This window comes from Vidua macroura, chromosome 20 (genome assembly GCF_024509145.1).
Source record: "Vidua macroura isolate BioBank_ID:100142 chromosome 20, ASM2450914v1, whole genome shotgun sequence".
NCBI lineage: Eukaryota > Metazoa > Chordata > Aves > Passeriformes > Viduidae > Vidua > Vidua macroura.
The window spans coordinates 9,854,245-9,880,478 of NC_071590.1; positions in this window are offsets into that span (position 1 = coordinate 9,854,245).

The window sequence follows — 26,234 nt, forward strand, 5'->3', positions numbered from 1 at the left end:
AAGTGTCTAAAAACAGAAGCTTATAATGAAAGTGCTTCCTCAGCCATAACTATAGCGTGCTGGCATAATTGGAATGCTGAGTGGTGTGCTGGGTTTAGGAAGGTAATAAGAACTGCAATCAGAATTAAATAAAATGTATCTTCCTTTAGGGGAAATAAATGTATATTAAATCAAATATTCATGAATCCAAGTTAGTCTTCATACATTACACAAACAGTTTTTCAAAAATGCAGCTATCCCTAAGGCCGGGTGTGATGTGTGTGAAGGAGAGGGATTAGCTTGGAGCTGGGGAGAGGGAAAGGGCCTGGCCTGTCACCACCTGAAGGAACAAAGCCCTCTGGGCTCCAGTGAGGTCTTGCCTGAACAGCACCTTTGAGAAAGTGGTTTAAATTGTGCAGAAGCGTTAAAAGAAGCAAAAATGCCTCTTTGCAATATTTATCATCTCCAGCAAAACCTGGACATCCACACTAGCCTTCCAAGAATCGAAACCTAAATGGGGAGTGGGTTTCAGTTCACAGATATTTCAGTAAATGCCGATTCCCTGCCAAGGGCAGGACTGAGAGGATTCACTTGCCTGTCCTCAGGGTGGCTTTTTAGCTCCTGTGAACTCGTGTTTTCCTGCCTGCCCTAACACACGCAGGGGGGAGGAGAACATCCTGCAGGAGAGGCACAGCAGAGCCCTCCAGCCAGGCTGAGCACTGTCCTGCTGCCAGCACCCTGGGATGAGGGAAAAACGTGAAAAACTCCAGCTTGGCATCAGCACAGAGTGTGGATAGCACACAGGTGTGAGCTCAGACTCCACGGGGCTGGGACAGCTTCCTGCTTCTCACCTGGAGGGACCCTTGGTGCCAACGGGGGCTGGTGCTCTGCTCAGCTCTCAGAAGGGTGTTTCTTGTTTGTCACAAGGGAGCTCAAAGCTTCACAGCCTCGGTCCTGGTTTCAACACAGCGTGGTGCCAATTTGGCTAAAAGTGTGGGGCTTAGGGGGGTTTGATTCCATGCCTCTCAGGTCAGGCTGGGCTGTTAGCTAACACCTCTGTGTTTAGGAGTCGAGGCAGTAAAAGTTCAGGCTGGTAAAAGCAGGGACAAATCTGTAGGTGTTTCCAGGAGAGAGTTTGTTAGTTTAATCAAATTGGACTCGTCTGGAGTTGTGTCAGCAGAATTCTTCTGTGCAGTTTATGAAATGTCAGTGCTTTTATCCAACAGCTACAATCAATTTGCTGTTTGATAAAATAAGCAAACACCTCCAGGCTGCATCCTTTTCCCTGCCTGTATAAACAGAGGGGCAGGGAGACACGGGCATGGATTCTGTTACCTTCCTGGGGCGAGGAGGGTTTCGTTCCTGAAGGCTTCCAAAAGAGCGGCACACAGCTGTGGAGAGAGGGCTAATTTGTGTCATTTGCTGAAACCACTGGGCTCTTCTTCCCTGCTTGGGGACTTATTGATTTTATCACTCTCCGACCTTACACGTGTCACTGTCTTGTGCCTGCTGGCCTGTAGGAAGTGCTGTCTACTGACTCACAGCTGAGGAATAATTCTGTTTTATTTGTGATTACTCTCTTATTTTTGGCTCATCGGCCATGCGCACTTGTTCTTTCTGCCAGGCTTAAATCCTCAGGAAATTGTTCACAGTAATACAAAGTACCCAAAGAAATCCTCCCCCCTTCCCCACCACCCTGCCTCTGTGCTGCCACAACCCAAACACTTTTATTCATCTCTGCACATGTTAGCCTGTAAAGACTCATCACTGTCCCATTGATTTCGTTGTCTGGGTGTCTTCAACAGTTTTCTTGGATCTCTGTAAGTCGGGGAGAGTGGAATATGATTGCAGATATCAATACATGAGCGTGTAACCCTGTTGAAGTGCTGTCAGGCTGGCTGAAGTGCATGGGGGGTTGCTGTGTCATTGTGCCACTTCCCTGCCAAAAAACTCAGTCCCCGCTTGCAGAAGTGGAGGGGGGATGAGCAGAGATGCTGTTAGGGAGGAGGGTTGGTTGTAGGGAGGAAATATATGGAGCATCTACTAGAGCTTGCATGGTACATTAATTGTCTGTAGCTTTTTCCTTTCCTTCTCAAAGCAAAATTAATTATGGGGAGGTGATGTTCCTTTAATGAACATCATTTAATTTAAAAAACGGACAAGTATACTATCATTAGGTCCCTTACTTAATGTAGTGTGTTTTCCTGAGCTAAATCTGGTTGTTGTGGCACTGTGGAGGTGAGGAGAGTCCCCTGGCTCCGGGATCCGAGAGCGGCTGCCGAGCGCCGCGCAAACCGAGCCCAGTCTCTGCTGCCTGTGGGGGACACTGCTTGACCGCTTATTGCATATTTGATCAGCTCATTTCTGCATCCCAGAGCCTCTCCGGGGTGTCAGGGTGACGCTGGGGTTCAGATTAATTGGCAGGGCGAGGAAGGGAAGGCGGGGGTGTTCTGTGCTCCCAGCCTGGAGTGATTCCCCCCTTTCCTCTTAAAGCACACAAAGGTGCCCTTTACGGGAGAGGCTGGGGGCTGGCAGGAGCTCGGTGGCATAACTCACCCAGGGTGGGGCTGGCTTTGCCCCACACTGCTGAAAATAAAACTACAAACCACCCCTGCTCCCCTGCCACTGCCAGCCTTCACCAGCTGAGCAGCACAAACACGCTGGGTCAGGCAATCCAGGCTGGAGGGACACCCAGCACCACCCTGGCACAGCCACCCCACGTTTCCCCCTTTAGCAGAGGGCACGGAAGAGAAGGGCTTGGAATATAAGAGTAAAAATGGTAACAAGTCTGAGAAGTCCGGGTTTAAATTAAAAATGCAGGTGGTGTGTTGGTGAATGGAGGGGAGTGGCAGCTGCTCTGGCTTTGGGTGTTCTGTTGTGCCACATCCAAGCATGGCTCTAAGAGGTTAATCTCAAAATTAAATAGGTGGTACCTCTTAAGGACTGGGCTCTTGTAAAATCAAACTGTCTGCTAAAGACAGCTAACTTCAAACGAGCTTATAAATAAAATGGTCAAAATTAGAGATTTTTTTTTTCCCCTGTGAGGAAAGAGGCATGTGGGAAAAATAACTTGAGGGTTTTTTCCTAATTGCTTCTACTTTTAAAGATTGAATATGGCGTTTCTGGTCTGATTTGTGGCTATCAGTACTTTATAGGAAGTGTAATTCCTGATATGTGTGTCATCTCCGTTTTCAAACACAGGCTTTTTATGAAAAACTAGAACTTAATCGCAGTGGATGAAATAGGAGCTATTCCACATAAGTTTTTAGAAAAGAAAAATCAAAATACCCCAGTACAGAGTCACTGCTGGAGGATTTTGGCAATACTTGAAGGCCAAGGAGGAAGATCTCAAACCCATTTTTAGTGTTTCTGCCAGGTTTCCCGAGCCTTTGCAAACCCATTCTCACTTGCTGTGTTGGAGTTTGGATAAGGCAGTTGTTGCTGTGCTGCCAAACCAAGCATCCTGATTTTCAGCTTTTTGTTTTCCTTTGGCCTCAAGTGGCTGTTTGCAAATGAGCTGTTGGTGACACCTGAGTGACTGTGTTTGACTTTTTTTTTTTTTTTTGCTTTGAAGATTTTTTGGGGTTAGCCTACATATGTGGGTACAGAAATACCCGCTCTTTTCACTTTTACTGTCTGCAATCCCCACTTGCTGCGTGCTGTTTGCTCCCACCATTGAGGGGTTATTGCATTTGTCATCTCCTTTGCCATGAGGGGCGAGAGGCAGCGTTTGTTAATATACAGGAGAGCTGGCACTTCCACGTCTGCCAAATGATGTACTTGGGGAAGTCACCTGAGGTGAAAAGTGCCGCGGGAGGGTGAAATGTTATGTGCCTGAAACAATGGCCGTGAGCAGTGATCATCTGCAGCGCTCACCTCCGCAGGGCCGAGGTTCTGCCACCCAATCTCCTGTGCTCAGATTAACTCGGGAGCATTAAACACGCGCCCTGTGCTGCCTGCTTCCCCCTTATCTGCTCTCTGTCTTCTGAGCACAGAAATTCTTGCTTCTCTATACTAAAATGGGATTTTTTTTTTTTTAACCTAGAGAAAAGTGTATTCCATTGTTATTACCTTCATTCCCAAGCTGTGTTTATACTCTGATAACTGCCAGCCCAGTTTCCAGCAATAGCTGCCGATAGAAAAGATTACCTCTGTATTTTGAGCATTTTATTGGCTTGTTCAATAGCACTTTTCTGTTATTTGCCATGGCTGGAGGGGCTGGCTGTGGGGCACAAGAGGTACCAGCAGCCCTTTTGCTGTCCCCACCCCACACTGCTGTCTGGCTGTGGTCAGACCTCTTGGCTGTTCCAAATTTGGGTTATTGGCAAACAGCTTGTGCAAGCTGGGGCTCTTGATCCATCTCTTTGTGGAGCTTGAACTTGCCACACCATTCGTGTAACGGGGGGGGAGTTGAGGTTCATGCACAGTTTAGGTTCATGTACAGTGAGCTATGTGTGATGTGGAGGTTATTGGCTAATTTGGATTATTTGTTATTTGTGTGGAGCAGGAGCTTCCCCGGGACCCCCCAGCCTGTGTGGCCGGGATTTATTTTTGTTTCTCACGCTGGCTGGAGTTTGGTTTTAGCTCTGGCTCGGGGAATACTGTGCTGACCAGGCTGCAGGAGGCTCTGTTGTGCTCTTGGCAGGGTACAGACAGAGCTAACCCCCTCCGTGCATCACACGGGTAACAAATGCTCCCGGCCGTGTCCTTGGCCGCGCCGGGCAGAGGCACAGGGCTATCGGGGCTGGCAGGGAGTCCCCAAGGAAGGAGAGGGCTGCTGGCAGCCCGGGCCAGGCTCTGGCGTGCCCCAGCGCTGCCCCTCGCCCCCCTCTCCCCGCTCTGACAACATCAGAGGGCGCTCTGCCATCTCCGCTCCTTCTCCATCGCGTCCGGGAGCCGGGATGTGCCGGCGCAGGGTGAAAGTTCCCTGCGGGCAGGCGGGAGGACGGTGCCACTGGAGCTGTGCCATCCTCACCCAGCGCCCCCTCCGCCCCCCTGGCATCGCTGTGTCTCGGCTTTGGGGACAGTGAATGCGCAGCGAGGCTCCCGGCCGGGATTTCCCCCGCGGTTTGCGGGGTGTGGGTTTGCTTTCACCCGCAGCGGTGTTTGAATGTCCCCGCAGCCCCGGGCTGGCGGCGAGAGGAGCCCTGGGTCCTGCTCGGCTGCGCGGTGTCCGCGCACACCCTGAAAGGAACGCACTCACCTTGTCCGAGGTGCGGGGTGAGCTCCGTGTCACCGCTCGGATCCCAGCCGGGCTCGGCACCGAGCCGGTCCCGAGGGGCAGCGCAGCCCCACGGAGCTCACCTCCCGAGCGCCGCCGCCTCTTTCGGCTCCTGCAGCACTTTTAGTTACTGGAGGAGGTTAAGTAACTCTGCTGATCCATCCTGTTGTTAAGTGAAGGTAGCAGGGTGCCAACAATTAAAGAAGTAATTGTTCAATTGGTTCTGCAATAATACTCATTGATTCTTTGTTTGAAGTGATTCGCTTTTCAATCCTCCTGCATTTAGAGATCTTGTTTCACCTATGTCAAGGCGAGTTCAGGAAACCTAATTAACTGGGTTTTGTTTTTTATAATTAGGTCCCTAAAATAATTCATAGGTGGTGTTAATAACCCCATTTAAAAATCTATTAAGCTTTTGGAAAAGTTGGACAGAATCCTCTGTGCTGGTTTTTTTTTCTTCCCTCCCCTCTTCCCTCCTCCTTTTCCCCTTGGAGATGTGGTGCTTCTTCCTTTTACAGCGCACTAATTAAAAACAGTAGGATTATGGTGGGAAGTAATATCCATGTGAGGTTATCATCCACAGGGCAAGAGGAGGCTGCTGCCTCCCTTCCCTGCCTCGCTCCGAGGTACACTCTACATCTTTGGTGGGAGCTGGCAGAGCGCATGAAAGGCCAGATTGCCTGTGCGCGCCGCAAGGACCCTTGGCATTTGCGAGCCTGCGAGCCGCGGCCAGAAGGGAAGCGACAGGAAGGGAAAACGTGCGGAAAACGCCGGGCTCGCACCATCCTCCTGAAAGGCAGCTCTCCTGTCAGGGGAGGCCCTCCCCGAAAGCTGTCTGCAGAGAGGGGTTTGGAGACATTTAAGCGTTTGTGCCGTTCCGCTGCGGCCCCGCTGCCCTCCCCGGCTGGCTGTCCTGGCACGGTGGCCGTGCCGGCTCGGTGGCCGCCAGCCCTCGCCGCGGGCAGCCCTGGCACGGCCGGCCCCGCGCCGCACCTGGGAACACGTTTAGAGTCCTTTTAGCGGAGCGCGGAACCGGCTGCCCCGTTTTACACGAGCTGCTGGCTGCGGAGCGGCTTCTGCTGCGTGGTTTTGTGCCCTCGGCCGGAGCTCGCCCGGAGCAGGGCGGGGGGAGCCGTCCCTCGCTGCCGCGTTCGGAGGCTCTGCTGCCATCTGCGAGCGGGCCCGGCTCCCTCCGGCTGCTGGAGCGAGGCAGGAATCACGTGCCCTTTGGGATGCCAAGGCTGTCTGACATGGATCCTGGGAGGAATTTCAAGGAAGTGCTGCCTTGTGGCTAATGCACAGACATATGCCAGCTTTGAGCCTCAGAGCTGGGAATGCTTTGTTCTGCTCCCACTTACGGGGGTGGTTTTACCACGTGTATACAGATAAGGACTTATCTCAGTAAGGCTGTGGAATTCCATGGAATGGTTCACCTGCAGGGTGGTTCAGAAGGCTTTGCCTTGGAGGGCGAGTCCTGCTGTTCTCCCTGTGCAGGGGCTGAATAAATTCCAAAAGGAGACACAGCAGGAAGATCTAGTTAAACCTGGCATCACCTGCAAGGGGGCCTCTCTGCATCCTCAGGGAAGGTTGCAAACCCTTTTCTGCCGGGCAGAGCTGAGGTGCTGGCTGGGAGGTGCAGTGTGACCTTCTCTGTGGGCCCTGAGGCATGGCGAGCGTCCTGAGCAAGCTCCAACAGCCACATTTTTCCACCACATTTTCCTCCTGAAAGTCAAAATGTAAATTTTTTCATGACCCCTCCTGAATGTGACAAAGTCCTACTTAAAAATGTAAAGATTCCCATCTTCACATGCACCATAAAGGCCTTTGCATTGCACGTGAAGCCTCCAGACCGTTGATTTATTATCGAGCTACAATGGCTGGAGCAGAAGAGCAAAGTGAAATCTACGAAAGTGGCTGATGTGACAAAATTAACAGTTGTCAGCAGAGGAGAGGGGAAGGCAAATGCCGATACTCAGCAAACTGGGGCCTGGGGAAGCAAAGTTGTCTTCGCATTTTGGATGCAAAAATCTTCCTGCAACACCAGGGAAAGGGCAAGGGTGGTGCTGAGGGGCAGGGACAGGGCAGGAGGGGTGCTCAGGGATGGGACAGGAGGGGTGCTCAGGGATGGGGCAGGAGGGGTGCTCAGGGATGGGACAGGAGGGGTGCTCAGGGATGGGACAGGAGGGGTGCTCAGGGATGGGGCAGGAGGGGTGCTCAGGGATGGGGCAGGAGGGATGCTCAGGGATGGGACAGGAGGGATGCTCAGGGATGGGACAGGAGGGGTGCTCAGGGACAGAACAGGGCAGGAGGGATGCTCAGGGATGGGGCAGGAGGGGTGCTCAGGAATGGGACAGGAGGGATGCTCAGGGACAGAACAGGGCAGGAGGGGTGCTCAGGGATGGGGCAGGAGGGATGCTCAGGGACAGAACAGGGCAGGAGGGGTGCTCAGGGATGGGACAGGAGGGATGCTCAGGGATGGGACAGGAGGGATGCTCAGGGATGGGACAGGGCAGGAGGGATGCTCAGGGATGGGACAGGAGGGATGCTCAGGGATGGGGCAGGACAGGAGGGATGCTCAGGGATGGGACAGGGCAGGAGGGATGCTCAGGGATGGGACAGGAGGGGTGCTCAGGGATGGGACAGGAGGGATGCTCAGGGTCTGAAGCTGTTGGCAGCAGTGCTGGGGACAGCCTGTAAGGCCAGCACAGCCTTCCTGGGGGAAGAAATTGCAAAGGAATGGGACAAACCCTGTGGTGCTTTGCCCTCTCTCACTCCCATGGGGTGGGGTTATATTTTAGGGAGCAATGGTTGCTCTACAGGGGGACCTGGGCAGTTTCATTGGTGTCTGTGGTACCTTGGGTTTGGACACGGAGAATTTTAGCTCAGACAAGGAGGCAGCTCAGGAAGGGGACAAAAACCCCTCTTATTTTGGGTTATTTTTCCAGTTTGAGCCCAGCTCCTGTTGTTCTATTTGAAGATGTTGATGGTGTTTTTCTGAACCTACAGGAGGGGCAGATGTCATATCTTGCAAGTGGAGCTGAGATTTTTGGGGGATGAGGTTAATGATGGGGTTATTTGTTATGAACTTCTGAATTGAGATGTTTTGCTGAGTGGGCTGAGTGTGTGATGTGCAGCAGGGAAAAGTGGAGCCCTTGTCTAACAAGAGGGTGAATCGTGTGTTTGGTGGAATTGTTTATGGCAGCCTGGGGTTAAAGTAGTTTGAGATGTTTCCTGTCATGTTCCAGGCTTCTTTTCACATCCACTTGCAATTTTTGGGGGCTTTCTTATATACAAATAGTTGTGCCAGTCCAGCAGGGTCCCTCTTGGGTTATTTGTGGTGGTGCTGGCAGGAATTGACCCTTCTGGTACCTGGAATTTTTCATGTGTTTCACTTGAACAGCTCTGATAAAACAAATTACTTTCTAGATGGATATTTTGGGAAAAAAACACATTTATTCCCCAAATATCTTGAGTTTATGAAACCAAATGTGTGAGAACTTGGCTGACCAACCTTTTATTGGGAGGTGTGTGTCATGGTTTGGATGAAAGGCTCCCTGCAAGACTCCAAAGCTAGAAACTTCCCTGTAAACCTGTCTGGAGCAAGGTTAACACGAGATGAATTGAATTATATTAGTGAAAATTGCATCATTAGGAGAAGCCTCTTCTTGCAAAATGCACAAATATAGCTGAATTCACAGATGCATTTTGGTCTTCTGCACCAGGAATATTTGTCATCCCAGAAAAAAGTGGAAGAGGCTTGTTCTTCAATGCCTGGCATGTCACTACATGCTGTGAAGTGCAAATAGAGGAAGAAAAATTAACACATAAAAGAAATGTACTGTTTCTGCAGGAAAATTAGCTAGTTAAAGCTGAAGGAAGTGGCTTTTTAATAAAATAAAATAGAAAAAAAGAAACAAATCCACAGCAGAAAATAGCAGCATTTTCTTTTTGCTTGGTTGGGGGAAAAATAAGCATATTTTATATTGCAACTCTGAGTGCTGCGAGCTGGAGGAGACAAGTCTTTGCATGAGAGGGAAAAATAGTTCCTCCAAATACATAAAGCTGGAACAATCCTGGAATCCCTTTCGTGTCTCCAGAGCTGCAGTTCCCCACCAAGCACCAACTGCAAGTGACTGCGCCTGGGAGGGAGGAGGAGCCGAGTGCTGTTGCATTGCATGCACGGATTTCTCCCTGCAAAAACACCCCTGCAGCTGCACCCCCTGCTCCTCTCCCCTGCCCACTGCCACCGATGGAAAGAGGGTCTCAAACTGATGCTCAGTTGTGCAAACATACTGAGTGTGAAAGAAAATAATCAAATTATTCTGTGATGAGGCACCAGCAATTGCTTTAGATCCAGTGTGTGTCTATTTCTCGCCTTTATTTTGTTTTTGGAAAGGATTTTGAAGGCTAATTGACTTTTTGACTCGTCCCTTGATACTGTCAGCCCTTCTGGATGTAGTTGACTTCAGGATGGGTTGGTGAGGTTGAGCAGGATTGGACTCCAAAGAGGAGACGCTTGTCAGTGGCTTGTGTTCCCAAAAAGAGGGAGAGGAACAGGGCTGACCTTGGGTTTGGCCAGCCAGGGTGAGGAGCTGCCAGACAGTGGAGTGTTGACTTTGGTCTTTGAAAAACAAACACTGGAAAGGCAGCATTGAAGACACTAAAAAAGAATTCACTCACCTTCTCCTTCTTACCATGAAAAATAGATCAGTGTCCTCTGATCTCAGGGGGTGCTTTGGGTTGGGTTTGTGTCCTTGCTGTGCCCTTGGGCAAAGCATGCAGAGGATGCAGGAACTGCGAAGGATGCAGAACTCTCCACCTTGTCCGTCTGGCAAAGGAGATGAGCAGAGCCTGGTGCTCCCCTTCCTCTCCTGCCCCCGGGAATGCACTCAGGGGGTGTTGGATGGGCACAGCTCCCGTGGCTGAGGGCCAGTGCTCACCACAAAGTGCCTGGACCAGCACAACACCTGAGGGGAGCATCCAGCCTGGCTCATCAGCTTTCTCCAGCCATCACTGGGACAGGGAGGGCCTGGCACAGTCTGGCTCCTGAACACTTGTGTGTTGCTTCCCAGGAGCTGTTTGAAGTCCTGATAAAGGTGTTCTCAGAACAAGGAATGCTTCTGTCTTTATTTTCGGGATTATGTTGTATATTTACATCAGAGAGATTTTTTTCTGAGTGAAGTAGGAGAGGACGTGGCTGTGAAATGAACAAAACGCTCAGCTCAGGGCTGAGCAAACAAACCCAGGCTCTCCTGAGTGAAACCCAGCTGTGTAATCCCAGCAGCTCCTGGTTGCATGAGCGTGTTCTCACAGGGGAGAGCCTTTGTTCTGACCAGCACCTCGGCCTGTGGACCTTTCCTCTCAGGCTGAAGGGTGGACTCTAAGCTGCAGTCTAGCAAGGTGTCTCCATTTCCCTGCTCCCCATATCCTCACACGACAGAAGCACCACCTCATCCCGGCCCTGGTGTGATATGGTGCCTGAAGTGTGGTCTTTGCAAGGCAAAGGGCACAAAGGGGCAAGGGAAGACTTGCTCAGACCTCCTCAGGCAGTCGCTTTTAATTGCAAATGGTGCGATTTTGAAAGGGGGGCTGGGAGAGCCCTTGCTCGAGGCTAGAGAGCAAGAGATTGAAAGCTTGCTGCGGTGGTCATCGGAGGTGAAGAATAAGTCATAAATGATCCAAGGGCAAAGGCCAAATATAGACTGATGGCTGCTTTGTTCCTGCAGCCTTGGGAAGGACCTTGGTGCTGCACTGCTGGAGGTGCCCTGGGCTTAACCCTTCCCTGCTCAGAGGATTCCAGCAGTGCATGCTCTGTGCTGGTGTCTGGGTGCTGGCCTTCAGCCAGGCTGCTGGGTCCTGAATCTCCAGATGAAAACCAGAACCTGCTCAGAATTCCTAGGGGGGGGACAAGGAAAACGGGAAGCTCCGTCTTCTACTGCTTAAGGAAGTGTGTAGGGTTGTGGTTCTGAAAACCCTATGAATATTTGCTTCAAAATATCCTGTGGGAAATAATTTTATAATTTTCCCAGGCAAGTTCATGTATTTACTTTGGTTTATCCACTTAAAATGAGCACCATAAAGTTAGGACCAAACCTCCTGGTAAATTCCTCAGAAGCTGCAATTCCTGCGCTAAAGCCTTTGTTGTTCTCTGAGTGTTGGGTGGTCACAAGTCCCCAGGATGACATTTTCTTGCCAGGATTTCCTTGTAACCTGGTGGGTCACATTTATTCTCTTCTTTAGCTTCTCTTCTTCTGCCTTCCTTTTGTCAGTCCCTCCTCACACCAGCGTGCAGCACAGATATTCCCAAATACAAAGGTTGTGTACCACCTTTAAAGCCACCTTGAGCTGTATGAAGAGACACCTGGTGAGGTGGGAAAGCTGGGCAGGGCTGGTCACCTCCTTCCAGTGAGCCTTCTGAGGACCTTCTGAGGAGCAGCTTGTGGCTTTTAGTCCTGCATGCCACTCCTCCCCCTCCCCGTGCCACACGAAGTGTCTTTCATCTTTCAAAGAAATAGAAAAGAAAGTGATTCCCTTCAAAATCAGGGCAGTTCTTCACGCCAGCTACAGGATTTGGCTCACCTTAAAAGCACAGGTTCTCTCTCTGGAATGGGGTCCTCTCCTGGCCCTTTCCCCTGGGACACAGCACAGTCCACCTGGGCTGGGACACGGCTGTGTGGCTTGGTGTCACCTGAGCCATGGCTGTAACATCCCCCAGTGCCTCAGTTAATCCTTCTCCTCCATTTTACGGTTGGTAGAAGTTCTCCAGCACCTGGATTTGTGCATTCCTGCAGTGGGAATGTGTAGGGCTGAGAAGGAGCAAGTTTTACAGCCTGAGAGAAAAGATCCAATTCCTTGCAGGTGCTAAAATTCATTTTACTGTACATGCAAGTGAGACTCCTCTCTGCTGGGAGTTAAGTTAATTCTTACCTGCATTGGGTTTTTGCTGTAGCAATTCCATTGTGGGCTATTTCGTACAAATTTCAACCCATTGATTTTTTTTTTCCTGGACCAAAATTATCTCGGCATCAGCTTCACCCAAGTCTAATGGAGATACACAAGGGAAAGGGAATGCTTTAGCCCATTATCCTCCAGGAGAGGCAGTGGCTGGATTTCCTCAGTTCCTTGCCAGGCAGACCAGGCTTCTTGCATGTTTAAAATAACACAAATAAACGGAGCCCTTCCTGCTGGGGGCCAGCAAGGGGGACAGCAGTGTGAGCGCACATCTCTTTCCCTCCCGCGCCTCGTGTGCTGCCGGGATTCTCGCGGAGCAGGAAAGCTCTGTAGGGAAAAACAAACGCACACCTCAGCCTGCTGCCGAGCCCCGCAGTGCCGGCAGTCCTGCGCCCGGCATGCATTATTCCTGAAATCAAAGGGGGATCGGCGGCAGCAATGTTTAACTGCAGCCTGTGATCCTCAGGTGTGACACCGGCCCCGCCGCAATGAGATGCACAGTCATGCTCTCTCCCAGACGCAGGGTTAAAGATTTGCTTGGGGCCAGTCAATAGCACGCACTGAGTATCTTCCTCAAGAATGTGTCTGCTCTTTTCCTGCCTCCAAGTAGCAGCACTTGAGTCTCAGTCCCCTACTTGAATCACTGCGCTATCTCCACTTCATCAGAAACCAGAGTTGAGTCTTTGATGATTGTTGTGACTCACGGTGTCACAGAACTACTTACCCTGTGATTTCAACTTTAATCACTGATCCACTATCTATAGAGCTGCCTGTGGAACAGTTCAAATTGTAATTATAGGAAGCTCATCTGCTGCAAGCCACAAAGCAGGCTTTACCATATGCCTTTAAAGGTGAACTGATGTCATGATGAAATAACTGTGTTTTGCTGCAGATTGATACCGCTGGCTGGGAAGTTAACATACAGCATGAAAGCTGTGACATTTTGCAAGCCCCGCTATCGCTCCCTAAGTCATGTTAACCTAACACTCCCTGTTGTTTTACAAGGGATCTGCAGGTAACTGGGAAGTGTCCTCAGCTGCCTAAGGATGGGGAGGGGATGTGGTACGGGGGGAAGGAGCTGTGCAGTGCTACCTGTGCAACACAGCCTAAAGGATATGGAGGTGTGTTTGTCCTTTGCCCCTCGCCTGACCTTAATGTTTATTTTGATCTCTTTTTCCCTGCTTTGCAAGGAACTTCCCGGTTTTCTTCTCTGGAGCTGCTGCTGTGCCTATCTCAGCTACCCTTCCTAGGGTCTGTTTTCTGCCGCCCCTTGCCCCAGTGCTAAAAGCCCTGGCAAAGCTCTGCCCTGTGCTCATTGTTTCCCAATTTACTCATGAGAATATTCATGGTCTGTAAAGCTCGGCTGTCATACTGGGAGGTCATACAGGGCAGAACACAGGTGCAGGGAAGCGATTTGCCCAAAATCTTAATCAAAGTCACACAAGGGTTTCTGCAGCACCTTACTCCTCAGAAACCCAGGAGAGAATTCCAGAAGCCTAAGCAAAACCACCTTGCCCTGAACACGTGCCATAGGAAGCATTATTTATTATTTTATTTAAGCTCACAAGGCAGCAGTGAGCCATCTTTTCCAAGGCTCTGTGAGGGAGCTGGGAATGGTCTCCCAGGCTTTTTCCAGCTGTGCAAAGCACAGAGTTCAGGCTGAGACCTCTCCTTGTTCCTTGTACCTGTAGCCCCCAGTGTGAGGAGGAGCAAAGTGGAGATGGCAAAGAGTTTGCTGTGGAAGGTCTTTTGAAACCCCTCAAGAGAAGTGAGCAGTACTGACCTGTCAGGGATGTGGTAGAGGTGGCTGCACCTCTCATTCTTTGTTCACCCCCTCCTTCTTCCCAGATGTGGCTGCATTTCAGCAGTGACACATTTAAAGAGACATTTGGGAGCTGGAAGAATCTCGTAAGCCCAGCCCAACCATTTCTCAGTAGATTCTCTGTCTGTTCTCTAATTAAGCTTTTGCCATGAAGTAGGGAAATGGGATCTACAAGTCCAAAGCTGGCGACTCCTCCAACTCTCTGCCTGTGCTACTCTGCTGCTCTTTTCTCCTGCAACTGGCCACATAAAGATAAGTAAGGGAGATGGTTTTATTGCAAGCAGCTGGGGAAAATCACGTTGCTTCAGTTTCCATAAAATAGCCGAGCCTCAGCTTTTTTATCCTGCCCATTCGCACATCCACTATAAAAGGGACATCAGTTATAAACATTTCCTGTTTGTGCATACACTCTTCCAGTGCTTATGATGTATAGACTGACAAAAGGCTTAATGCTTTGAATATATAAAACACAAGGCCTGTGCAATGGAGGGTGACAGTTGCCCTTTAATGTTCTGCTTTTTAAAGATCAGGGTAGAGTTCAGAAAGCATAGTCATGAGGTTTAATGATTTAATGGGGACGACTGGGGAGCAAAAATAGTTACTACACCCTGGGGAAAAGTGGTTCCTCATACATATTACTTTAGCCTAATGGCCTATGAATGCTTCCTCTGTGGCATAGGAGGGTGTCACGGTACATAGACTCTATAATACTGAATGGGTTGATTAAATGCATATTAAACAATACTAAATTGGAAAAAAAAAAGGCACCACCAACTGTATTTATTCTGTTCTTAGAAAATGTTGTTACTCATTCAATTTCATTTGTGATATTATTATAATTTTCCCCCCATTTCCTGCTCGTGGCAGAGTGAGGGAGCCGAGTGTAAACACCGTTGATGGATCGGCGGTGGCCGAGCTCTTGCCTCACACTGGATGGGGATGGGGAGAGGGGCTGGGCAGCCCCGGTGTGCTGGTGATGGCTGCAGGTGGCACCTCCTCAAAGTGCCAGACAAAGCATTTCTGTGGAAAACGGCCTTTTCCTCCACGCCAGGGCAGCTCCCTGCCCTGCGCTCTGTGCGCCGCGCTCGCTGCCCGCTCTCGGGCTGAGAGCTCTGCTCTGTGCAGCTCAGCAGTGTCACCTCCCTGGCACCCCACAAACGCTGCTTTGGTCACCAAACCCAAGTCCCACTTGAGGAGTGGAATTGTTTGTTCTCGGGGCGAGGGCAGCCCTGGCTCCGCGGTGCTCGCAGGCTTTGTTTGCTCTGCCTGCCCTGAGCTCGGCTCTGGTGTCCCCTGTCCCCACGGTCACCTAATGAGAGAGCACACCCTGCTCCACGGGAGCTGCCTGGCACAGAGGCAGCAAGGGCAAACAAGCCCTTCGTAGGCAGTTTTTGAGCAAATGCAAACTCTCCCTGCACCAGCACTTCCCACTGTGTTTTTAGGACAAAAAGAGAAAAAAAGGACGTGAGCACTTGCTGTTGTTAATGCCTCCCTGTCTTGAGTATCTGTGCAAATCCACCACTTCTGGACAGACTATTTTTCTTGTCACAACCTGGTAATACTCCGTGAACTGCTAGAGATTATAACAAATCTTATTAAGTCTGATTTTTTGGAAGTCACCGGAAGTTCTGCCCAGGTACTTCTATGCCACAGCACGGTCTCATGTAGGATATTTGTTAATTATCACCTGTATTTCATCTCTGACATGTATATTCCCTCCCAAATCTTGTTACCTTGATGAATGAAGAATCTTCTTTTTTACAGCCCTTCCACCAACGTGCATTTGCTCCTTTCTTTTTCCTTTTTACTGCTTCAATCAGTTGCTTTATTCTGCACTTTGTAGTTTCAAACACAATTTACAGTTTGCCACACTGCAGAAGTAGCTGGAGCACTGAGCAACCCCAAATTAAAGGGAGAGGAAAAATTGCCTTTGTAATAAGAATGGCAGTAGGGTTGCAACCAGCAGAAATAATAATTTGTCTGGAGGAAAAACAGCAGTGGGAAGGCGTGAGTGGAGGTTGTGTGTGTCATCTGGGGCTGCAGGGTTTGTGGGACTCTTAGAGGCATCTTCTCCTCCTCTGCCGTTGAAGTCCTGCTGGTTTGCCAAGAGAGCGTTCAAATATTTGCTCACATCCCCTCTGTGAGCTGCCCAATGTGTTCTGGGAGTACAGAATGTGAGAGCAAGGGTATTTGAGGGAATTGAATGGGTTTGAAATGGCAGTGTCACAGGTTGTGGCTCCAGCGATGGCTCTCAGGTGTCCACACCTCTCGCAGGCCTGCTCCTCGTGCTGGATCTCTTTATTTTGAGGTGGTTTTAAGCATAAAATCCCAGACTGGACTGGCTTGGAAGGGACCAAAGATTATTATTGGGCAGGGACACGTCCCCAAAAAAAATTTAAAAAGCATTTTCCTTTCCTTTCCATGGCTGGAGTTCTGTTCTCCAGACTCCTGAGCTCTCTCTCTGGTGATGCTCAGGGAGAATCCTGAGCTCCAGAGGGTGAGCTGCAGGAACAGCTTCCTTTACTGCCCATGGAACTCCCTCCAACACAAACACTCATCCCAGCAGCCAAGGAAAGGGCCTTCTCTTCCCCCTCCCAACAACTTATTATCGATGGAAGCATTTTATAAATAAACATCTCTAGGTAACGTATTCCATAAAATATCTAATTATAGATTATTGGATTGAACATTTCTTGCTTCAATTAAGTGATAGTTTTTCCCCCTCAGGAAGCCAGCTCAATGCTCTTTCTGGGGAAATTATGTGTATTTATTCTATGTTCTATAGGCAGTGTCATTTTATGTTGTTAATAAATAAACTACAGTGCAGGGCTCTACCCTAAGTAAAGCTAATGGAGGTCAGGCTTTTTTTTTTTTGCTTTTTTTTTTTTTTTTTTCTGATCAGATCTCTGCTGTCTGATGGTCTGCTGTCTTGGTACAGTGAACTTCGTAAGGAAGAAAATGAAGGCAAAAGGAAATGAAGAAAAATGCAAAATGGCTTGGAGAGCTGCATTCTTGTACCTCCCCCAGAACAGATGCCTTTAGATATTAAAAAATTATTGAGAAAAAAAAGTTGAAAGCCCAGGATTCAGCACTGGTGTTGAATTTCAGCCCCATTCATCCTCTGGGCAGCTGTTGGGGACTGTAGATCTGAGAGTTTGATTTGCACCGCTGCCAAGTTGGCAACATTTCCTCAAAAATGTGCCTTTAGCTCTGGGTCTGAACCCCACCCCGAAGTGTCTGGGCTTGGCTGGGTTTAAATCCAGGGCTCAGGCTTTGGCCCCAGCTCCAGAGAAGCCCAGAGGAGCTGGCTGTGTGGCTTTGGTGTTTCCTGAAGGAGATGCTGTAGATCAGATATTCACCAGCTCAGGGAGTATCCTGAGCATGGATCCCATGGATCCCATGAGGATCATCCATGTCCAGATCCTGAGTTGCAGAGCAGGTCCCTGACATGGAAAATCAGGGGATGTCACTGAGCCCGTGGTACCAACGAGCCACTCACTGTCATGGAATCATTTGGGGTGGAAAAGATCTTTAATATCAAATTCAACCACTACCCCAGCACTGCCAAGGCCACCACTGAGCCGCGTTCTTTTAGACCTCTCCAGGGATGGGGACCCACCACTCCAAGGGCAGCCTGGCCAACGCTTGATAACCCTTCCAGTGGAGACATTTTCCCATCCTTTCCCTGGGGAAGCTGCAGCCAAAGCTGAGCTGTCTGCAGGGACTTGAAACATGGCAGGCTGAGCTTGCAGGCTCCTCCTGGATTCGCACGGAGCCTTTAAGATGGGCCAGCCTGGGATTTACCCCTTGGCCACCATCAGAGCAGAGCTGTGGAGGTGGCAGGAAGGTGTGAGAATGGCTCTGAGCTCTTCTGCACCCTCATCCCGAGCAGAAGGGGAGAAAACCCCAATCAGGGAGCTGCTCCCTTACCTGCCATTTTAAACAAATGCAAATTAAAACCCTCCATCGGGTTGGTTCATTCCCTTCCTTCATGTAACTGATGTTATTGGATTTTTATGCAGCACATTACACCCTGAGCCATGTCTTCTACTATTTTGCTTTCAAATTGTATCTCCTGCCATTTGTGTCACATTTAAAATGCTAACAGTATAGAATGTCATTTACAGAATCGGGGCGTTTGCTGCGGAAAATTAATTTGACTTATTCCTTCTGCCTGTTCCTATCTCCAGGCCAATATTATGCTACTCATTCTACAAGAGTAATACTTAATGAATAGGACTATTAATAATGTCAAGGTCCATGGGGGTCTTATGGGTAACGGATAGGCGTAGACTGTAAGGGGGCAGTCACCTGACTTCGGTTAATGTTCCATGAAAATATCAGGCAGTGCAATGTAATTATGGAGCAGAGGATAGTAAAAAAGGCAGGGAACTTGGAGTTTCTTAAATATTTTTTCAAATTAGTCAGTGCTTTTTCGGTAATTTACCTGGAACCCTCGTCAGACCAGGTGTGAAATCTGTTTAAAATTCCAAAGGGGAAAAAACCAACAACTGGGTGCCTAATTCATAAAGAGGGAATAAGACAGAGGAGTTTGCAGTGCTAGGCAGGAATTGTGTGTGTTTGGTGGGATGTGTCTCTGTGTGTGATTCCTATTTGCAAGAAACAGGAATGAGAGCAAAGGGGCTTTGCCTGTGGTTTGAGATTTTTTTTTTCACCTGTATATGTCTGGCATTTAAAAATAATTCAAAGCTATTGGAGAAAACACAAAATTAACATTTATCATGGAAAATAATTATGAGCAGAAGAAACAAAGCTCCTCTTCCTGCTATTTGTAGTGCTGCTAGCTGTGAAAATCCGAGGCAGGATAGGATGACTGGAAGCACAGCCTGCCATGGATGGACATGGCAGGGCAGGGCTCGTTCTTCTCCCTTCTGTAAAATTCCGCCCTGATTCCCAAGGAGCAGGTGAAAGGCTGTGAAAAGGGTTGGTGTTGTGCAGCAAAATCACCTTGAGTCCGCTGCCATCCTTTCCCAAGGAGTTTCCAGAGGCTGCGTGGGGGCTGAAACAGTATTGGAAAAACAGGGGTGGAGAGAAGGCACCAGGAGATGAGGCTGGCAGAGATTCGGGGCTGTTTTCCTGTGCCTGGCGCCCCAGGAGCTGCCGGTGCCTCGCACCTGGCCCAGGAAAGCTCTCCCCCCTCTCTCCAGGAGCCACCCTCAGGAGATGCTGCAGGCCAGCAGACCTCCCGGGATGGAGAGGTCACCTCGGGGCTTTTCCCCCCAGGACGTTTCTCTGTGCCATGGCTGAAGGGGCTCTTGCCAGCACACGCATGGCACAGGAACACTTTCCCATGACTGAGCCTTGGCCAAGCTGAGCGCGGCACACTGGGCTCCCCCTCGGTTCCTCCTACTCCTCTTCATCCCCTTGCTGTTATTTTTTCCCCTCGAAGAAGCTTTATTCATTTCTGAGCGTGCCTTAATCCCGGCAGCATTAGGCAGCCCCAGTGTGGCTCTGTGCCTCACTAATTCCCACTATTAGGCCACCTGCTGGCACCTCCCGAACGGAGCCGGATCCTGTCACAGCTCGCCATGAATAAACATGAAAGAGACAAATGAGGCAGGAATTCCAGAGCCAGGGCTCCCAAAGGCACTGCTCCACAGCCCTGCCATGTCCAGGGCTTTCCAGCTGGGGTGGCAGCTCCTCGGGGCTGCTCTGGGGCTGTTGGCTCCGGTGCGGAGCCTGGGCTCCTCTCCCGGCACCCAGAGCCCCAGGCTGGAGCCGCACTGGCATAGCCACGCTCGGACTGGCAGATAAACGTGTTCTGCTGAAGCTTTTTGGAGGGTCCTGTCAGGCAAAGGCAGTTCAGCATTTCCCAGAACCTGCCAGCTCCATGCCCAAAGGGACTCAGGTCTCCTCTCCCACTCTGGTCAACATTTAGGGCACGAGGGACCAGCTCAGCTGAAGGAAGGACTTGGAGAGGGATGGGGCAAAAAATTGTAACTGCTTCTTCCTTTTTTTTTTTTTTTTTTTTTTTTTTTTTTTTTTTTTTTTTTTTTTTTTTCTGATAAACTTCCTTCAATCAGAAAACTTAATGTGGGACCAAATATTGAAGTCTTTTTAATGGTTCTTTGCAGGATGTTGGTGGTGTTAGTGTTGATTTATTAAAACAAACAAACACAAAATCCCATTAAAAAAAACCAAAAAACCCTAACCTACAAAACAAACAAATGAAGCCCAAATGAAACTCACCAAATATTGACTGAAAATTGAAATGAAGTTTACTTTGAAACTTTCCTGTGGTTGAAAAGGCTCATTTTTGTGATACAGCTCTGGGAGGAAGGAAACTGTCTCTGAGTGAAGAATTTGGTGTCCAGGGATTTCTCTTAAAGCTGCTCTGCCTTATTAGATAAACCAGCTGATTTCTCTAAGGTTTCCCCTCGACTCTGGATGACTGATGAGTGTAACAAGCCTTGTGTGTACATTTTTAAGGGGCATCCCTGCTGTTTTACCTATTCCACTCCAAAATGAGCACGCAGGTGTAGAATAAAGGCTGGTGTGAGCTGCTGGCAGTGCTGGGAGCAGCAGCGTGGCAGAGCAGCCAGCCAGGGGTGTGTAGGTGACTGCTCTAAATCCCTGGATCACAGAAGCTCAGGGGCCATATCCACAAACCAACACAGCTCCTTTCCCTTCGACCCCCATCTTCTCCTGCCACTCTTTGATTTCTCCTCGTGCCTCAGATTTACAGCTACCTTGTCCAAATATATTACAGGAAATAAAGGATAAAATGCTTTAAAATCCTACCTTCCCAAGCCAGAGAACAGGCTTGGGTGAAAATAAACGAGCTGGTTTGTTATATTGCTCAGCCTCTGTCACGTGAAGGTGAGGCCTCCTTTTTTATTATTATTATTTTTTATTGCCACCCATTTGCCTTCATTATAATTTATTTGTTAATCCATGCTCCAGCTCATGAATTTTGCATTTGGGGAGGGAAAGGGGAGGGGGATTCACAGCACCAAAAAAGATGCTGGCCCACTTAAAGTTGAAGGACACAGTTGGAGGGCAGGGCTGCCTCCCTGGCCTTCCATCATCCTTTTAAAAAGGCAAATATGCAGTCAGCAAAAAGAGAAAAAGAGGGGGGGAAAAAAGCCTAAAGACTTCCCAATTAATAATTACTCTGATGGCCTCAGTGGGATTCAGAACCTCACAGGTCAGAGAGGACAAATTCCAACCCCCTTTTCCTGAGCTCTTCTCCTCAGGTGAGCTGATGGCTTCGCTGCTGTGCTTCCATGTCCCCCATGCCAAGTTTCCTTCCTTCCTTTTCAGTTTTTTTTTTTTTTTTTTTTTTTTATGAGGCATCCTGAGTGTAAAAAATATGGCCTGCCTTTATGGTGCTCCAGCACGAATGAAGCTATAAAATTATGAACAGTTTTTATGATGGCTATTCAGGGGATGCTTTTATATTGATGGTGCACATGCTGTATCTATCTTTTTTTTCCCCCTTCCTTTTCTACATCCCTCCTTTTCCCTGGAAAAGATGGCAGGGTATGTGTGGAGGGGGGAAGCTCAGGTTGGGGTGGGGGGGGCGTGTAACTATTTTTCATGCATTTAATATATTAATTATCCGGTAAATGCTCCCTGGGCTGTGCTTGGGATGCCGAGGAATGACAGCTTTTCAGCGAAGCTCCAAAGGCAGCCCATCAGCCCTCAGTGTATTATGTCGGAGAGGTCAGGGTGGGGTTAATGTAACTTTTTATTTGCTGATTTTTCATAGATGGGAGCAAAGCTGGTAAGGGGAAAAAGAGAGAGAGAGGCTGAAAAGAAGGTGCAAAAAGAGCAGAGATGATGGCAAGTCTGTTACAGCCCCCTCCTGCCTCCCAGCCCTCTCCAGAGGTTGATTATGCAAAGCAGGGAGATGGGATGCTCCTTCTCCAGGGCCTTCTCTGCAGGAAAGGGGACAAAATTCTGCCAGGGGAAAGTCTGTCCAAGAGACAACAACAATGAGAAATCCCACGTGCAGTACCTAAACTCAAAATAGATCATCTGTCCTCACTGAAAGAGATAGGCCCAGGCAAAAAAAAAAAAAAAAAAAAAAAAAAAAAAAAAAAAAAAAAAAAAAAAAATAGGAGGAGATTTTGGCTGCTCAGGGGTTCTTGAAGCCAAAGGTGAATCTGAAGTGGATGTCAGGGGATCCTGCTCTGCTGGATTTTGGCCTCTGAGAGGGTGATAATCTTGGCTCCAGTGGTACCTGCAGGGACCTGGAGCCCTCTGAGGACAATTGCTCCTTGTGCCCTCCCCTCCCCTGAGGTCTGGGGCAGCCCTGCTCTGACTATTGATCTCAGAGGTAATAGGGGTTTAATTCTCATTTAAGAGGCCTGTAAATGATCTCGGGAAAGACACCTGCAAAAAAATAGTAATCCTATCTCAACCAAGGTGCACAAGCTAAAGAAAATTGAAACCATTTAAATCTTTTAGAAATTCTCTAGCAAAGTCTGCTGTGCCTGAGCAGGAGGGTCTGTGTAACTTCAGCATCTGCAGGAGGGTCTGTGTAACTTTAACATCAGCCAGAGGTAGCTGCACACCCAGCGTGGTGTTCCTTTATTTCAGCTAATAAAAATAATCCTAGTGTTGCATATATTTGGGTTAAAAGTATATTTTGTGCCTGCAATATCCATTTGAATGAGGGAGGTGTGGAGGGAGGGAGTGTTCTTGTGTGTGCATTTACCCAGCACTGCTCCCATTACGTTTGAATTGAGTACAATACGTCCCACTGAGCGTAATTACCACAGCTTTGTTCTTCTGGTTTTTCCCTATTTTAATGCTCCAAACAATCCTAAATAAGTAGGATTGGGTTGTGTTGTGTTCTTTGGGAAACTGAGCTGGTCTTGATCACCCTCCTCTCCTCGCAGCCCTGGCTGTGGGGGCCCACAAGGAAGAGGTGGATGTCATTTATACCCACTGCAGCAACTTTTGTCTGTGCCACCAAGACAGGGATTTCTTTTTCATCTCTGGCTTTAACTGGGAGCCTTTCCTGGTGGCCTGCAGCCTCCCAAACAAGGTTTGTGGTTCAAGAGTGGATTATTGTAACCTGCTGGTGTAAAATGGGCCTGAACCAAAAGTCTCATATCAAAGCTTTTTCCCAAGTCATGGAAGGGTTGGAATTCTAAGGCAAAAGGGCTCATAAATGGGTTTTGCTGTGCAGCTTAAGCTGTGGCTGCTGGAGGATGGAGAGCAGAAATGATGTGGAATAAAGGGTATGAAAAATCAGTGGCTGGAGCCTGTGACCCAAAGTGCTCTGAACCTGTGGGAAATTCCCCCTTGGACACCAGGGTCAGCACCTTGCAGAGGGCCACAAGGAGCTGTCAGCCTTTCTCCTGTGATATCTTCCCTGCACACAGAGCTTGGACTCAGCTTCCCTGGGTGTCCCAGCTCCTTCCCAAGGCCCTTCTTGCCTGGGATTTGGCTGGACCCACTCCTTAGGCAGGGACAGCCCAGGGAGAGGTGCTGCTCTAAGAACCACAGCTCAGGAGGCGCCCAGCTCGCTTCCTCCCACGTTCTGCAGGAGAAATTACATTCTGTATTATATTTTTTTCATGTGAATATTTCACATTTCAGAAATGTAAAATAAATAGAGCAGCAGTTGGCAGGTAATACAGGGCACACATAGAAACTTCAATAGGAACCTACAAGAAATTACAGTAACAGTGTGAACTTCTCTTGCCTGGCAGAAATTGTTTCTGTCAATATTTTTAATTTCAGCTCCTGGAAGTGCAGCGTGACTGGGATGGAGAGCTGATGGTTATTAGCAAACTGATAAGCTTACTCTGCAGCCAGATATCCAAGCACAGAAATCCTGGTGGCGCTTTCTGCATGTTTTTCTGGGAAAACTTTTGCATATTTTAGAGTCACCTTGCTGTCCAATTTATTTACCAGCTAAGAAACGTGTTTAGAAAATTGTACTTTATTGCAAAATAATGATATCTAGAAAATAAAGTAAAAGATAAAAAGGTAGATCTTTAAACTGCCAGAGGCCTCTCCCTTTATTTTCTGGAGGTCTCTGTGCCTTCTGAACCCTCCAAAAGCTTGCTGTGGGAAGCCCTTACATGTTTTACTGAGTCGAGTATAAACAGAACAGTTTAAAAATCTATTTCACAAAATGATGCCTTTACTATTTATGGGCTGATGTCAGTGCTAAAACCCTGAAATGGACTGGAACCATAACTGAGGCTGAGTGACCTTTCCCCGTTCTGCTTCAGTAACTGCATCCACAGGGAAGAGCAAGTGAAACACCAGAGCTCAGCTTTGTTCCTCAAAGCTTTGGCCATTTCATGCAGGTGCAGAAATGGGAAGCGACAGGACATGCCCCTGATTTTGGTTCTTTTCTTTGCCTCCAGCTATTGTTTCCTTCCAGCAATTCCATGTGGCAGGAAATCTGTTTGTTCTCTGTCCATCCGTGCCAAAACCATCCTGAGCTGGGATCCAAATGCTCCTTGCTTCTCCAAACAAAGATCTATGCCACTGCCAAGCCTCAGCAAGGTCGGCAGTGCAGCAGCACCAGGAGCTGAGCAAGGATTTATGTTCCCAGCACAGAGAAGGAAAATCGGGGCAGGCTGGGAGCAGCTCCCACCTTGGTGTGTGCAGCAGCTCCACAGGAGGCTGCAGGTGTTGTGGTATCTGCTCCTATTGCTGGGATGAGAGGGCTGGGAGTTAACCAGCTTTAACTCCCACTTCAGGTGCTGTACAGGTATCAGTAAAGCTCCTGGTAATGCTGGAGGTCTCAAGAAGTCTGGGTATAAAAGGCTCTTCCACGGAGAAGTGAGGGAGAGGAGCTGCCTGTCGGTCGTAGACTCTGGCCATGGCCCCATGGCTGCCCCAGGTGTCTGTGCCACCTTTCCCCATCTCCAGCAGCCATGAATCCAGGGATGGGCTGCACTGACTGCTTTGGATTTAAACAGGGGCTGTGGCTGACAACAAAACGGGGTCATTGTGGCAGCTGTGCCATCACCCCTCCGTGTCTGTCTGCAGATCACACGACAGCCAGATCAGATCAGCTAAATCAGCAGGGACACACAGAGCAGGTCCCTCTGCTTTCTCTTGGCATTGTAGGATGAGTCTGGGGGGAACTGAAAGCCCCTGGAAAGGGAAACCCTCTTGGGGGAGCCCATGGGGAGCTGGTTCCCTGTTGGGGGTGGAGGGGCAGCTCTGGGGTGTCACAGCCTGGAGCAGCTGACAGCCACCACCACCTCAGGCACGGGAGGAGTGCTGGACCGAGAGCTCTGACCTCATAAAACTGGATTGGAAATGCAGGCATGATTAACTTGCCATAGATTTATGTGGAATTAGTATGTGTTTCAACACTGGGGTTATAAATACAGGTTGCCCTCATCTAACCAGCCGGGCTTTACATAATTTCAGGAGAGTCCTCACAATGGCAGCTTTAAAATGACAAAGGAGGGAAGGAAGAGCTGAACATGGCAGGTGCTGTACTAACTGCACCCCAAATCCTGCAGGAGACTGAGGGGAGGGTGGGAGGATGTCAGTGCTGAGCACACCCTGTTCCACACGGTGCAGCCCAACTGCAGGGGCTGAAACCAGGCTGGGCACCACTGGGGAAGCTGTGGCTTCACTCTGGAAGTGTCCAAGGCCAGGCTGGATGGGGCTTGGAGCAAGCTGGGATAGTGGAAGGTGTCCCTGCCCATGGCAGGGGGTGGACTCAGTGACCTGTGCAGGTCCCTTCCAACCCAAAGCATTCCATGATCCTGCAAATCACTGCTGAGGGCTGGGAGCTGCAGAGGAGGGTGCTTCAGAGGGGATGCTCGGGTCTCTTCACAGTCTGGCTCACAGGCCAGCACTGCTTTCCTCTTCCAAGTATTCCTCAGCCTTAGAAGAATCATCCTTGGCATCCCCACACGACAGGTTGCCTCTCTGCAGAAGCTTTGTCTTGTGCCGTGTTCAGGGGATGGTCCAAAGGCTGCCTTAGCTCTGGCTTGTGCTGCCACTGCAGCCACGTGCCAGGACAGACCCGCTCAGACCAGGAGCAGAGGGTCAGACTGGAGGGGGAATGCTGCTGTGGGCTCAGGAATGGTCACAGGGGTATGGGGACCCAGGAGGTTTGCTCTCTTTTCCTCTCTTTCTTTCGGGCAGTGATTTTTAGAGCTTCTGAATCTCCCAGTAACTCATGGCTTAGGGCGAGTGCCAACCACCCAGACGAGCTGCGGATGAAGGATCTATTTTTGCTTTAGCATATTTTTAACCTCTTCTCTTTGTTGTTCCAAATGCATTCGGGCCAGATTTAAAAACAAA